General features: G+C 39.1%; 1 protein-coding gene across 4 annotated transcripts in view; it reads right to left on the bottom strand.

Annotated features, from left to right (window-relative positions):
* tnr (tenascin R (restrictin, janusin)) overlaps positions 1-12,448 on the bottom strand; it is a 217,558-nt gene that overhangs the window by 141,341 nt on the left and 63,769 nt on the right. For 3 of the 4 annotated variants that reach the window (XM_085141727.1, XM_085141728.1, XM_085141729.1), the window contains exon 2: positions 6,961-7,013. The exons of the other annotated variant lie outside the window; for it this stretch is intronic. The gene's annotated coding sequence lies outside the window, so the exon portion shown is untranslated. The remainder of the gene's footprint in view (positions 1-6,960; positions 7,014-12,448) is intronic. 4 annotated transcript variants of the gene reach the window in all.

Below are 12,448 nucleotides of genomic sequence, written 5' to 3'. Positions count from 1 at the left end.
CACTGCATTTAATTTTGGTGATGCTTTAAAACAGTCTCCAGAAGTACACGAACTTTTTACTCATCAAAAGCTGATACAAAGATAAAATTATGGCAGCCGTCAATATCGATTAAAACTGACTTTGCTCGGTTCCAAGTCAAGCCAATCAGGGGAACTGCTGATTGATCCATTGCAGCTGCATCAAATACTTCCTTTGACAGATAATTAGATACACACACATACTCCTCGAGTCCCCCCGAAAAAAACAGATCAGGGCTTAAAATATGCTCTGCTGAACTTTTAATTATTGATCTACAGGCCATTCTCTGTGCCCTACAAACAACAGCTCTCTGAAGTAAACCAGACACCCCCAACCAAATGAAAACTTGGAAAATCAGAAATGTAAGAAAAATCTTTAGCGTGTTTTACACACAATATTTAGAGGGTGGTGTTAGAGGTGCAGTACATATTCCAGGCTTTGTATCCTTTGTTATGGGTGTGGCAAGTTTCTGGTTTCAATAAGACAAAGAAGGCAAACCTGTGTGTGAAGTCGTTTTTGACTTCATGACTGCTGCCTTTTCCGAACCTCAATCAATCTTAGACTGTTCAATTCTTCTCCAATCCTTCTGAACACATGTCACAAATGATCAAACAACAACAATCACCAATTTTAAGCAAACAGAGCTAATTTTTTTCAAAGCTGGATGTAGTGACAGGAATATTCCCAAAGCTACAGTCAATTCTGCTACTGTTGTTTCTGCCACAATGGAGGACTGTTCCCATTCATCACGGTCTGTCGATGTACGTTTCAGACAACTAAAAATAAACATTTCCAATCTCTTGGTAATCAGGAACGTGATGTAGGTACACAGTGTAGAAAAGACACAAGGAGCACTGAACTAACACTGAAAATTACAAAAGACTGGCAGTCTCATTACCAAAGCAAACCACATTAGATACCCTTTGGAAGCCTGATACAGATGCTGCACTGTGTGGCCCTCTCGCTCTCAATAAGCCTTTCTATCCATCTTTCTTGCTGTTGATATGTCTCTTGCTTTCTTCGTCTGCCCTTTTCTTGCTATCGTTCTTTATACCCTTCCTCACTCTTTGTCCTTTTACCTTTTGTAACTCTGTGTTTGTATTTCAGTCAACAGAGAGACTCTCTCTTTTCTGACCAGAAGGATATATTCAAATGGAAGTTGAAGAACAGAATGATGCATTATTCAAAACCCTTCACAGGAATAAGGGAACAATGATAGGCAAATTCCTATTAAAGTAGGCGATATCCTGGCAGGACAAAACCAAAGACCAAAGTAAAAAAAAAAGTAAGCAGCAGTACAACTCCAGAGGGCGTTTATGTGCAAAAGAGACTGAGTCATTTTTGTCAGCGAGCCATCTCTTTTTAATTCCCAGTCATTAGAAGATTTAAGACTGAGCTACCACAAGTCGTGCATATCAAGATGACAATGATAATATTTCAAATCCACCATACAATATAGTGTGCACTGTGCACTAAGTCATGTGAAAAATCAAGAAACTGAATCCAGGACAGTGCCAAGTTGGCGTAGAACACATGGAGCCTTCTGGGTAAAAACATGACCACCAAACCCACCAGTCCTCCTTCAACAATGTACTGCTGGACTATACTGGTTGTTCTCTTACTTTACACCTTAGCTTTTTTACAGCTTACCATCACAGACTGATAGATTGAGGCAACACTGTCAGAGCTGCAGGCTCGATTATTGTTGGTTGGTGTGGCGATCATCGGAGAAACAATAGCTATACTGGTGTTGTAAATCTTAAAAAATTAGAATACCTACTAGCACTATGGGGGCCATGTAGTGTCTAATCAAGTAGTCACACACAAACACCAGATAGCATTTTTACACTTTCATTAGTGCTAAACTGTAAGAGGGTTCTTAAAGTTTTGATGGCTGGCTGCTTTGGGAACAGTTGGTGACCGCCTGGCAACCACTGGTCACCAAGGAAAAATGAGTATTCCCCCAGTGAGTGGTTGCTCAATCCCCATGCACACTGCCTAGAGCTTGGTCACTGACCCCCTGATAAACACTGTTTGCTAAGGAAAAGTGCATATTTCTCAACAGGCTAACGAGTGAATGCTTGCTGGCACTAGTTTGAATTGGTCACAGAGAGGTATGCAGTGCTGCAGATTCATTGTGGTTTTCATCACACTTCGGGGCATGGTAGTTAGTTTACAGTTCAATTTTCTTATATACAGTAGTGCCAATTCACAGCACCAGTTGCCTTAAGGCGCTTTATACTGTAGGCCAAGAAACCCCAACAATCACATGACCCTTTATGAGTGAGCACTTGGCAACAATGGGAAGGAAAAACACCTTTTTAACAGGAAGAAATCTCCAGCAGATTCAGGCTCAGGGAGGGGCAGCCTGTCTCTGCTGTAGCAATATGCTAACAGCCGAAGCAATCGAGGGGAGATTTTTGGTGTAGCAGCTTCTCTGTGACCAGTTTTTAAGCAATAGCCATTAACTTCTCACGCTTTTCTCCATCAACCAGGGGATAACCAATGTTACCAGGGGGTTGCCGATTGATCTCTAGGCCTTTTCACAGATGAGTTGTTTTAAATGTGTTTGTATCAGCTGAATTCATCAGTGTCAAAAACAAAAACATAATGTGAAGCACAACATTGTTTTCTCACATGAAATGATACACCTGGTCTATGGACTGTACTTTGTGAATCCTGGTATTAGATGACTCAGTCAGTTTGCTGTTTGAGCTGTATAGTTTGTAAATAATGATGTAATTTTGCCAACTGTAAGAAGTTAAACAGCCCGGGATTATGCCTACAACTTTATTTTGTATTTTAATGCTTACTTTGCACTCCTTTGCACTTGACATGCTGTCATCTCATCTTGCAATGCCAGCAGAATTCATTAATGGATAATTAAAGTAGTTATTGAACTGTGGCATCACCTAACATTTAGTTACTAAAAATATTGAAAGAGACTTCTGATATATTGTGGCACCCCTTCTGACCTTCTGACATGGTGATCTGTTTAGAATCACAGGGAGGCAAGTCTTGTGATTTTATCCAATGAGAACAAACAGTTTGCCAATAGCTTTTGGCTATCTCAATGTGCAAGTAAGCACGCTGTTTCCCCATGCTTGATCGATGCTTCTCGATTAGGCTTCCGGGGCCAAAAGAAATGCAGCAACTTTCCTATTCCTCTGATACACAAGCCCATTCTCATTTAAACTACAGAAAAAATGCATGCACAGACACATTTGCATACCTCTTCCTCCGCACACATACCCGCAAACAGATAAACCCACTGACGTCATTCGTCCCCTGGTATTTAGCACAAACGTCAGATAGTGTAGAGTCCTGCTAAAAATCAATGAGCATTTGCAACAATCAATAGCTGGGTTCCTATGAGAAGTAATTAGAAAGGCAAACATGCAGTGCTGCCTTCCTGCTCACACCCACTGTAGGCTCAAAACAGAGTTTTACAAAACAGTGATACTCGAACAAGTAAAATACACAGATTAAAGCACGAGTAACACACTGTTCCTCATACAATATGAAAATTGGTTTAAATTAAAGACTAGTTATCATAAAGAAAATGTTGAGTTTTTATGAACCTATTTGTTCATCTACAACAGCCTTTGGCTAAAAAACTTCAGTGTATTTAAGTACGTCTATTAGAATAAGTGACAAAATCACATAATAACTGAGTCTGACTGTGATGCCCAGCAGCTATTCACTTCACTGCTTTTAAAAGGATGTCATGTCTGAAATCCTCTATCGAGTTCCTTTTGTACAAAATCTTACTTACAAAGGCTTTCATGTTACATGTCAAAGATTATACGTCCTTGAATGACCGCTCTGGTACTAATAAGATGTTAATACATACACCTGGCATGAGATCGTATTGACAGGTGTTAGAATGATCTTACCTGAAGTGCTTTATTACTGTGCCTTATATTAATCTCATATTAATCAAAACTGCCCATAAAATCATATAGAGTAGTGTTAAGTGGACACAGGCCTGAATACTAAAGGCATTAGAATAGGTGTCCTCCAGTCGTAGACTCTCGCCCATGTTTGCCTGTAGAGCAGTAGATAAGAGGGAACCATCTTATCTAAGTTACTGAAATGCTGTTGTTTAGACTAGAATAGGGTGCCCGGTAATAAAACTGTCAGGTGCCCATCACCATATTGAGATCCGCGGCAACGTGTCTTGCAGGACGCATCTCCCTTCTAGAAGTATTGTGAAAGTGAAAATAAAGTGTTAAATGGTCTACTGAGCAGTGTTTTGTCTTCCATTGGATGCCTCTGAGGAATCTATATATGTGTAGGTCAACGGCTTGTCATTGCTAGTATCTATCACTAGTTAACTAATTCAGCAATGCAAGATTTCAATTATGGGCAGGTTCAACTCTAACCAATTTCTTTTCTTTCTTTTTTTTAACAATATGGTAAACTGACCTTTTAAATAAGCTATGAGGAAAGCTACAATGGTTTATTTAAGAGGATAAAAGTTTGCTTCTGTGAAGCTTGAACAAAGGGATGATGGCAACAAGGTGTAGGCGAGGCTAGAGGAGGTGAAGGATGAGATGTCTCCTGCTGCCGAAACTGCTGATGAGTCAGGACATGAGAGCTCCCACCGCCTCATCTACAAAGTTCAAGTTGGTTAAGAAGAGGCTCTTCAGCTACCAGTTAGCTAGCTTTATGGTTCTCAAACATTTTTCTTAGTTTGTATCAATATCAAACATTTTTCTCACCATTATTGCTTATAATAATGGTGTTAAAAGGTGCCTTTACTAAGGGCCGCAGTGGTAAATAATAATAGCCATGTGCAAAAGTCTTAAACCACCCCTCATTTCTTTTTTAACTCATCTCTGAAACATGTGCAAACATTAATAAAAACATAGTATATAATGCAAACATTTATTTGCATTATTATAACAGAAAAAAAGTTTTTTAGCCTCTATAACATTTAGTTAAGAAAAAATATCTTTGAGTAACATTAAGCACACGAAACTGTCTGCACATCAAAATGAAACTTGAAACTCACCCGATAACTGGTAATAGCTCCTTTACTTTGAGATGGGGTCCAAAGAAACTTGGTCTATTGTGCTACATTGTGTGAAACCTCTGATCCTGGAGTATCACTCCATAGCTCTGCAGGTATGTGGATTCAGGCATCAAAATGACGATGCACATTACATCCTCTGAAGGCAGAAATTGTCTCATGGCAAATGGATACATCAGCCTCTTTTTACACTTTATAAAGATACATGTTTTTTTTTCACACCCCAGTGGAAATTCTCTCCCTTCAGCACCAACTTTTCATCTTCTTGAAACTTGTTTTAATATGTGTGTTCAGGTGGAGTGCTGCTTGGAGTATTCGGGGGGCGAGCTGTGCAGATCACAGCCACAACCGGGTGAAACGAACTTTAATAAGAATGTAAAATGATCTGTGAGTTAGATTAAAACCTTGGATTATGGATTTTGGCTCAGGACTTTGACACACGATGTACAAAACACATATTAAAAGCATAACTTCTGATTATTGCTGTGTGGGAAAGCTGGCTAAGCCATGTTTGTAATATATAGATAAATAGCACTTCTCCATAGAGTAATCAAATGAGAGATTTGTCTCATTTTAGTTGGCAAACACTGATTGCTTCCTTCTGACTGTATTCCTTCTGCTGACTGACGATGAGGAGAAGATAATATGAAAACAGCAAAAAGAATGAGAAGCATAACAGACAGATGAGAGGACAGTATCATATAGACAGACAAGGCACAAATATAATACAGTTTGTCACAGTTGAAAAAGGAGCCTTTATCACATAATAGAAATAGACGCTATCAGAGCAGGGTTGGCCAATTTTCAAAATTGAAGTTTTACCAACATATAATCTACCATATGACTCCTTCATCAACACCAAGACCCTTTTCCTTTAGGATTTTACTCCTGCTGCTGAAAAAGAAATAATAAGAAAGCTGAATGAGAAAATTGCAGTCATATTGTGAAAGGCAGCCTACTCACCTGACTGAAACCTTTTGCAAGAGTGCGGTGCCTCACAGCTTGTTTTCATTTTACACTGAAATATCATAATAATACTGCAATTATCAGATGGAACTCTAAAGATTTTTTGACTGGGCTGAGCCCCCAACGGATCCTAACAACACCTCTTGCTCTTGATGCATGTGTTGTATTAGTGGCTGTGATGCCGGTGTTTATGAGGCATCGCTGCGGGGCGGGTGTTTACGTGGCAGGGAGGGACTCTCTGCAGTATACCCAGTACAGTAAACTCTCGTGTTTTCACAAATACCAATGTGAAGTAGCTTCATTTTGGCAATGCTGAGAGGAAAGGTCATTCTTCACTTTTTAGCTTTTATTTCTCAAAATAGTGAATCATGTTTTCGTCTGCCTGTTATATCCTGCATTAACAGTATCATATATTGTTGTTTGCTAGACAAATGAGAAACTGAGTTCACATTTTTATGCCCAAATTTGAGCCGGCACACTTGAGTTCAGATAAATTAATCAAGTATAACATTTAACCACTGAAAGTAATTTTTCTGTTCAGGAATGTAAGTTAACGACTGTATAATAAAAATAAAAATAATAATAATAATAATAATACAATAATAATTCATGTATTACAATAATAAATTTTTTGCATTAAAAATATCATTCTGATTGAAGATTAAGGAGCCTGCACACACTGGTGGATCAGCAATTATTAAAAAATATTTTGGTAATTAAAGCCAAAGTGTGTCTAGAACGTTGACGTATACACCACACAACTTTTGGAAAACCCTCCAAAGTTTGCACCTCGGTTTTCATTGCATTTGTGAATGCATTTTATATATTTTATTTGAAGTCGTTTTACATAAGCAGTAGAGGAAAAAAACAACAACGGAGAGAACCACACGCACACAAACACATGCCAAACACATAGCATTCGTTTGAAGTTCCAACTCACCTGGAAAGCACAAACTGGACTTGATTGTTTTAGTGTTGGTCCCTGGGATGATGCTGTCAAGAGAAAAAGAGAGAGGTTGTAAATTACTTAAACATACCATAAAATATATATATTTTTTCTTTTTGTCCCTGCTTTGGTATTCTTCAAATCCATTCGATCTGGCAATTATAGAAGCATACAGATTTCCTCTCCTCAGTGAGCCCGCTATCTATTGTTAAAAGTCTATTTATGTCAAAATGTTTGACAGAAGAAAACAACAGAATAAAGGACCAAAGATCTAGAGCAGGGGTCTCCAACTCCAGGCCTCGAGGGACGGTGTCCTGCAGGTTTTAGATCTCACCCTGGGTCAACACACCTGAATCAAATGATTAGTTCATTGCCAGGCCTCTGGAGAACTACAAGACATGTTGAGGCGGTAATTTAGCCATTTGAATCAGCTGTGTTGGATCAAGGACGCATCTAAAACCTGCAGGACACCGGCCCTCGAGGCCTGGAGTTGGAGACCCCTGATCTAGAGTTTGAGATCTAACTGAAATGAATTGGCATTTATTGTCCATCTCCATTTTTCAATAAATAGGTCGGCTTATACTTCAAGAGTCTGTGATTTGTCTTTATACATCGTGTAATGTCCACACGGTGCCTGGTCAGTGTGTACTGTGTAAGAATACTACGGCATTACCTGCTTATATGAAACAAGATGCAACAAAAACAGCACAGTCAAGAGTTAATTAGAATTTTTAATAGTTCTGAGAGACAGTAAAAGTTTTACACTTTAGAGACGAGACAGCACTTGATACTCGCTCTTGACACACTTAGTGGATGCAGGCATTGTTTGCGTACGTGTGCCTGGTGAAGTACAACAGGATGTAACCTTTCCTGTTGCATAAGGCACTCGTCTCATGAGCTCCTCTCATGATACTAATTATCCTGCCATATTGTTCCAAGCACTTAGACTAACAATCAGTTTTTGGTCAAGTTCAAGTGTTTATTAAATATAGAGTTAAGGTGCTTTTGTGTGCACTTACAGAGGCATGCACATAAAAACATACACACACATGCACAGCTGCTATCCAACCCCCCGAGGGGTTTCAGCTGAACCGGAGGTCACTCTGCAAAGCTCCATACTCCCATTCAATCTGTCTCAATGCACACAAATAAACATGAAATTGAACAGTCACAAGGACAGAGAGAAAATGGCACAAATGCAGATACTTTGGTGAAATAAACTAATAATTTACTCTGATGTTAGAAAGATGAAATGTGTCTAAGCTCAGTGCTGAGCTAACACGCTTAAAGAGTTGGGGCGGGGAAAAATTTAATATACAGATACATTTCAATTGGAAATAACTGGCTCCAAATTAGAAAATAAATATCAAGGCAGCACACAAAGTGTTCCATATTGAGCATATTTGATTTTTCTAACACTCTCAACAGAAGCTAGGCAGGCAAGGCGGGGACGAAAAATAAAAATGATTTAAAACGAGTCAAAGTTGCGGAGACGGGCTCTGATTGTTTTCGAAAATCACAGTGTTTCAGAGTTTGTCCCGCTCTCATCTCCCTGACTGAATGACATCTCATATTTTACCAGCTGACGAGGACAAAAAGGCAATGTTAATTCAATTAAACTTAACTGAAAAAATAATAGGATCACTTGCAATGACTTAAGCTTAAAAGGAGCTAGACTATTTTTGGATACTGGCTCCGTTTTCATTCATTTTGAGTCCAAGTGTTGTACCTAATCATTTTCAGAGAAATGTTTTGTTTGTCTGTTTGTTTGTTAGGTCTCTTAACGATGACCTTTGATTTATTCAAGCACAGAAAAGGCATCGACCTTAAGAAATGAACCAGTGTTGTGTCTTAGCAAGGAACCAAATTTAAAGTGTATCTTTAGGCACTAACAGCCTTTTTCAAAAACACATCATTTGTTCCCATTTCTTTAGTTCGTTCTACAAAAAATACCATCGATAACACCGTTTGACTGACACATAATAGTATTTTTGCACTAACAAAGGTCTCAGTGAAAGTGTGGCTGTAAAAAAAGCTTTCTAAAAGGAAGAAAAACATGGAGAAAGGGCTAAAGTATGACAAATTACAAGAGTACTTTACTGAAAATTTGTGGCAACAGGTCTTGTGAAGAATCAAAATTTGACATTTTTGGCTCAAAACAGAGTACCATCAGATTTAATCCACCATGCAATACCACCTGGAATGCATCTGATTGGCCTATTTTTTCAGAGTGACAATGCTCCCAAAACAGTGCCGGTACAATAATGGTATATCTTATAAGTAAAAAATACAACTGAATACTATGGCTATGGCAGGCCTCCCCAGACCTCAACATTATTAAAGCAGTGTGAGATCATCTTGACAAAGAACAGAACAAAAGGCAGAAAAATCCAAAGAACAGCTTCAGAACTATTCCTAAAGAGTGCTTAAAGAAATTACCAGAAAGTTTGTCTAAGAGACCTCGGACTGTGTTACAAAATAAAGGTGGTCATACCAAACTTTGAAGCTTGTTAGAATTGTAAAATTGTGCACCATATACTGTATTTCCCTGTATGTTTGCAGGTTTCATTAAGTCACATTTGCTATTTTCCTAGAAAACTTTAAAGAAATTTAGGTTTGGCTCAACACTTTAGTTTCTACTATGGTTTGTCTGTATGGGAAGAAGGTTATATTACAGCTATGATCCAACCTTAAACTACATCGAGGTGCATCTGCTCTTCCAAATGTTCTGAGTCCAGCAAACCATTTACAAGAAGGGATTTTGTTTTGTTTAGGTAAAGAACCCTTAAAATATCTCAGGGAGACATAAATAAGGACATATGCAGATGGTGAATATAAATTATAAATTCAATTGCGCTCAGAGTGTAGGAGAGGGGGGATATCTGACACATATCCAGCTACATCTGCTGCTGCAGCTGACTGAGCCTTTGGTGAGAAAACGAGGCAATGTGTGCGTGTGTGTGTACTCATGTTGTGAAGAAGTAGATTTGTTTACAAATTTCCATCGTGGTGGTCCACAAAAGCAATTCTCCGTAGAGAATCAGTAGTTTTTGTTAATAGTAATGTTTGATTTGGGTTTGTGGTCAGGTTAGACTTAAGGCAAGCAGTAGCCATAGTTAATATTACTGTAGGCCTGTGAGAAGTTAATGTCAGTCAGTGTAATGTCTCCTCAAGTGATGGAAAGAATTCTGTGAGTGTGTGTGTGCTGTCACTTTATCACTTCATTAATTCCTGGGGACATCCAACAGCTTGAGGGAGCAAGTGACAGAACAAGAAAGGAAGACGAGAGAAGCGCGTGGGAGGTGAGACAAAGGCAAAAAAAATAAATAAATAAAAAATCGCAGTGGTAAAGCGGGGAAGATGATTGGCTGATTTTCACACCAGCTAAGTCCCTGAAAACAGAAAAACACAGTGATATGCTGGAACCAAGAGAATCCTTTGGCTCCTCACCAGGACTGAAATCTGGCACTGGAAGTAGACAGCAGCTGCTACATGCACTACACTTAACACATCTTTGTCAGTACAGTATACACACTGAAGAAGAAAACTTGTGAATTTTGCAATCACTTACTCAAACAGAAACCCATTACCACAGTGAGTGCACTAACACCTTTCTGCGTACCTCTTGCACTTTTCCTTATTTCCTGTCCACAATGGTGAATGGCATTGCTCTTATTAAAAATCCTAAAAATGTTAGAAACAGTAATAAAACGTCTGTTTCACCGGGTCACAAAGCTCAGATCATCTCAAGTTGGTTGGTCTCAGTCCAAGAAAGCACCACGATGTAGTAGAACAGGAAATTTGCACTATGGATGTGTAGCTGATAAATCTGCACGAAGAATCAAAGACGTTCCGAAAGCAAACAGAGGACCAACCCGGTACTAGCAAGGTATAACTAAAGAAGTGCCCAATGATTGTACATTCAATCTCCATCAGAATTAGTTATTATCCTTTCAAGGGAGATATAGGCCCACAAATTACTCTTTTTCTTTTTAGACATAATACTAATACTCACTGCACACCCATCAGCTGTACAATTTATTGTCTAACAATATAATAACTCTGTGCCCTTGACAAGTAGCTGAAAAGTTAAAAGCAATTTAAGAATCACTTATTTGGGCATATTTTCAGTCGTTTCATTTAAAATACTCTGATGGCTGATAAATTCATAAATCACTCCTCTTTTTTTAATGGGAAAATAAAAAGCCTGACAGCAACCCTTTCCTCTGTGTTTCTGTTGCATTTTTAAACCTTCCTCATCTTTCTTAGTCATTATTTCATCCACCCTGTTCCCTTTTCCCCTTCTCACTAAGGTGACATAGTGCAGTCGAAATGTCACAGGAGCTAAAAGTATTGCACTATGAATATTTCCCCGGCCGGCTCCAGACCTTCTGTCAGGCGACAAACTTCTCGGCTATTTGTCCTCATTATAGAACAGCCTCCGACTGCCCACCTTAATTCCCTTCCCCGTTCCTCAAGGGGCTCTTTTCCACCCCTGCTTGGCATGAGTCATTTTTACGACCACCATTTTGGCTCCCATCGGCCCTCGCCATCTACAGTTAAACCCAGCTTGGCGAGTAAATCTGCAGCTTTAATTAAAATAGCTTCTTTTGTAGCACTTTCCATCCCTCTGTCCTCTTATCCCTGGTGACATAATGGTGCTGGGAACTTCCCTCTACAGAGCTGATTCAGAAGAACTAGCCCTTGAAATAATGGAGGTGTGCTGCTTTATGATGAGTTAGCGAGATGAGTGAGCGGTATCTCATTTTATCTCCTCATCTTCTTCCTTTGACCTGACTTTCTAAGCAAAGGAAAATTAGAAAGGTCAGGAGCAGAGGGTCCATTGATAAGAAGAGTCAAGATAATAGAAATCTGAAATATGCAACAGAAATCAATGAGGCAAAATCCGCATGGGGTACTTTTTCAATCAGAACAAGCTTTCTGTGCCTTCAAGGTCAGTCTTTCTTGAGGAAACAACGATTTTTGAAGCCAAATCAATGAGGCTCATTCAAGCCGTTTTCCCACAATATTGTTGAGGGACTAACTTTGTTGCCATTGATTAGCTGATTTATCACCTGAATCTATTGTGGGCTCACAATAAATGCAGATCCGCTCACAAGAGTAGCAAAGTGTTTTACAAATATGCTGGAAGAGCTTACAGCTGTAACTTCGCTGTGAGAACAAGAGTAACTACACAAAAGTATTGTGTAGTAATGGCCACAGTGGAGCTGCAGGTCAGGGGAGATGCACACTGGCCCAAAAAGGCATTTCCTCAACACAAAATTATTGCAAAAAAAAAAAAAAAAAATGACAAATACATTTTCATGAACACTTCAAAGACCCTGAAATGACTCCCATTATATTGATTTGATCCACAGTGTTCATCTAAACCTGAAGTCTCAGCTCCATCAGTGACTCATCAAGTCATTCGGGATATGTGTGTATACGTGTTCTAAACACGGATGTCGAGAAAACCTGCATT

Source organism: Neolamprologus multifasciatus, chromosome 18 (assembly GCF_963576455.1).
Source record: "Neolamprologus multifasciatus chromosome 18, fNeoMul1.2, whole genome shotgun sequence".
In the NCBI taxonomy this organism is placed as follows: domain Eukaryota; kingdom Metazoa; phylum Chordata; class Actinopteri; order Cichliformes; family Cichlidae; genus Neolamprologus; species Neolamprologus multifasciatus.
The sequence above is the reverse complement of the archived record's forward strand: the minus strand, read 5'-3'. Positions and strand labels throughout refer to the sequence as shown.